The sequence below is a fragment of the Prunus persica genome, unplaced genomic scaffold (genome assembly GCF_000346465.2).
Source record: "Prunus persica cultivar Lovell unplaced genomic scaffold, Prunus_persica_NCBIv2 scaffold_18, whole genome shotgun sequence".
NCBI classification, from domain to species: domain Eukaryota; kingdom Viridiplantae; phylum Streptophyta; class Magnoliopsida; order Rosales; family Rosaceae; genus Prunus; species Prunus persica.
This window is the reverse complement of record NW_018027152.1, coordinates 9,901-14,019: the sequence shown is the minus strand read 5'-3', so window position 1 is coordinate 14,019 and position 4,119 is coordinate 9,901.

Genomic DNA, 4,119 nt, shown 5'->3' with positions numbered 1-4,119 from the left:
CGGCGAAGGTCACCCGGGTGACCAACAGTCGTATCAACATCGGATACGACGAGCGACATCGGGCTGCACCGACGGCGGAGTTGCATAGCTCCTTGGCCCACGACATTGGTCATGTCATGAGGAGCTATTGCCCGATGCAATGGAAGTCTTGGAAGGTGATGCCTGACGAGACCAAGACTGAGGTTCGCGGCCAGTTGTCGGTATGTAGGCCTTTTCATTCTTTTTCTTTCAAACGTTATATTTATATTATTTAAATGTATGTAATTAATTTATTGCAGACGAACTACAACTTGGAGGACCTTGACGAAGAGTCGTTGGCGTACGTCAACAGACTCTTCTCTGAGAGGTACAAACAGTGGAAGAGCGACTTGCACCACCATTTTGAGGCGTTTGATGATCCGCAAGTCGCTCTTCAAGAGGGTTGCCCGAAAGAGCTTGAGGGCCGGGAGGATAGTTGGGTGTGGCTCTGCGCTCATTTTCAAGCGCCCGCTTTTGTGGTAATTTTTTATATTTAATTTTATTTTCTTACTAATGTCTTTTTAATTTTTTATATTTAATTTCAATTTCAACTAATACGTTTTATTTTTTGTATAACAGAATAAAGCCCAAATCAATAAGGGCAATAGGAAGAAGAAGACTCTTCTCCATCATTCGGGTTCCAGGCCCTTCTCGTATAGGATGGATGCACGGCGTCAGGTAATAATAAAATAATTTTTATTTAATTTTTACTTTTTCATTATTCTTAATTTATTTTTTCGTACTAATATTTTTTTTCTTTTGTTCAATTTAGGGGGGGTCCAAATTCCTAGAGATCGACGTCTTTGGCGACGTTTATGTTCGACCTGGGAATGAGTTGGCCGAGTCCCTTCAAGTAAGTATTATTTAATTTTAATTCTTATGTTACGCATTCAACTTTAAAGGTTTTTTATATGAATGTTTGAATTTATATTTTATGTTATGCTAAACAGACGACGATGGTGGAGAGGAGCCAGTTGGTTCTTCAGGAGTCCGCCTCCCAACTTCCTCCCGATACTCCGATCGAGTCTGTGGATCCTCCACAGGATGCTGGATTTCAGATCTTGACGGAGACATTGGATCAGACTCTAGGGAGGAGACCGGGGACATATTGTCGAGGGATGGGGAATGCCAGGCGGAGGGAACCCAGACCCCGTTCATCAGCGCAGTCAAACAATCAGGTCACTGCTTTGACAGCACAGGTGGCCACTCTTCAGAGTCAGATGTCGGTCATTCTACAGTCCCTCGCACAGTCCGGCATTCCAGTCCCGCATTTTGGTGCGCCGACCTCCGAGCCCGTTTATCCCGAGCATCCCCACCAGACGCCGGCCCCTGTAGACCCCCAGACCTCTGCACCGCATGTGCCAGACGATAATGTAGATTTTGGAACATTATTCGATTAGTTTTTTTATTTTCGTAATTATTTTTTAAATCTTTCTCTTGTAGCATACATTTATTTTATATAATAAATTTGTTATTGACTTCAATTTTTTTATTATTGGAATTTCATTTTATTACCCAAAAAAAAACCAAATTTATTTTTTTATAAAATAAAACAAAAGTAATATTATAATTATATAATAAATGTATACATTAATTTTGCGCGACGAAAGCTTTGTCGTCGCGCAAATTTATATATTCTGAAAAAATAATGTTTCTAAAGTTTTTAAAATACATATAATTATTTTTGCGCGACGAACGTTTTCGTTGCTAAAATGGATTTCCGCGACAACAGTATTGCGTCGCGCAAATTTTGTGGGCACGTATCGCGAGACGCAATTTGCCGTCGCGCAAAAGGTTATGCGCGACAACATTGTTTCGTCACGCAATAGAATTGCGTGACAATGAACTCTTGGTGCCGCAAATGTCTACGAGACGTATTGCGCGACGAAAATTATTCGCCGTGCATTGTTGTGGCGACGAATCTACTTTCGTCGCGCGTAATTTTGTGCGACGAACGTTTTCGTCGTCTCTGAACCTTTTGTGTAACGAAGGATAACCGTCGCACAAAATTGCGCGACGAGTGGTAGAATCGGTCGCGCAAAGTCTTTCTTCACGATCTTTGCGCGACAGATAGCGCGCGACGATTTTTATGTCGCGCTTGTATTCGTGCGACTATATGTTAGTCTGCGCGACGAAATTGGATTCGTCGCGCAAATACTAAAATGTAGTAGTGATAGTTGTTTGTTTTCAAATAAAATGTTTTGCCCAGATGAAATTCCTTTTGGTAGATAGTGGTGTCTGCTTCATTTGATCCTTATTTTTTTGCCATACTATTTTTCTGCCTCTTCTTCACTCTCTACATTTCACACATATATCTTTCAACGCCTCAAAATAACCCACCTACCACATTTTGGTTCAGATCTTCCACTCTCTCGGAGCAAGCAGGACCCAAGTAAGTTCCCTCTCTCGTTACTTATTATCATCATTTAAATATGCTTTTTGTTCAGCATTCATTCCTTTTCTGTTTCATTTAACATATCTGAGTTCTTCGCACCTTAATTTTAGTTTTAAAAAAAGATGTATATAGTTGTTTGTTTTCAGATAAAATGTTTTGCCCAGATGAAATTCCTTTTGGTAGGTAGTGGTGTCTGCTTCTTTTGATCCTTATTATTTGCCATATTTTTTTTCTGCCTCTTCTTCACTCTCTACATTTCACACCTATATCTTCCAACGCCTCAAAATAACCCACCTACCACAATTCTCTCTCTCTCTCTCTCTCTCTCTCTCTCTCTCTCTCTCTCTCTCTCTCTCTCTCTCTCTCTCTCTCTCTCTCTCAAAAACATAAAATTAAATCAAGGGTACAAAAGAGAAGGGGAAATAAAGAAGGGAGTCTAACTACCATCTTGATCATATCTTGCTTCAAGGTCTTTCATAGAGAGCAAAGAGGGCACATTCTTTTGCCAAGGGTTGGCTTTGCCATTTTAAAGCCATGAAAGTTTTGGTACTGCTCCCTTTGAATGATGATAAATGCGCTTCTAATAAGGCACATAGAAGTGACTCCATATTGGATCCCTAGTTGTAGACCCTCATAAACTTGGTATTTCACTAGCCTACCATGCTACTGCTTTATTTTTGAATGACCCCCATTCGTGATCTCACTCAGTAGTACAATATATTTTTCAGTGCCTTCTGTCTTTCTTTTTATTTTTTCCATCAGAACTATTTGAAATCTGTTTCTTATATTACCAACCAAGTATGATCAAGATCGAGCTTTCACACTCCCGGATTGTTGTACCACATGTATTTCTTTCGTGTGTGATTTAAGATAATAAGATATTGATTTGGAGCGCAGAAATCTAGAGTGTAAATATAGTTGCGTAGGAATAAATAAGGTCCAAAAAAGTAAATTTAGTTGCCTTTTTGTCTCCTCAGCCTTTGGTGTCACAAATAAGGTGGTTTCTGCCTCAATCATTAAGTAGAAACAGGACATAATTTAAACTTTGATGGGTTCACATCATTCACATAATAGAAACAAGATAAATGTCTCTCTCTCTCTCTCTTTTTGTGCGCCTCTCTGTTTTTGTGTCTCTCTCAAATCAATTGCACTGAATATAAGTCTCTATAGTCTTGTGATTTTCTGGTCTTTTTGGCTTTCCTCTATACATATATACACACACACGCACTTGCATACACTTAAATCCCATAATTCTGCATTCTCAAGTGCTAACATTAACATGCCTTTTGATGCAGATAGGCATGGTTTTCTTTTGGACATAAAAGTTGAGCTGCAGGTACAATTGATTATGATGTTCACTTTTCCCTCTATTGCTCTTTCAAATTTTAACTTAGGCAATTTTCTATAGCTTGTTTAAGCAATGTGTCAATCAGATTTAGAGTCTAGAAGTAAATCCTTACATTTCTAGTCTAAATGTGGATATTAAAAAGTAAGGTAATAAATAAAATCGGAATTTTTTGGAATTCATCATCCGTGCAAAAATAGATAGGAATGGTTAGAGGAAGCAACGGACTTCTATTGAGTTACTCTTTGTAATGGGGAGGGGCCACATCAGCCTTCAGGTGATGATCTTTAGCTTTGGCCACCAATGCCTTCTTCTTCCCGGTAGCTTTATTCTAATCTACTGTTATTTGTCCTTCCCAGTG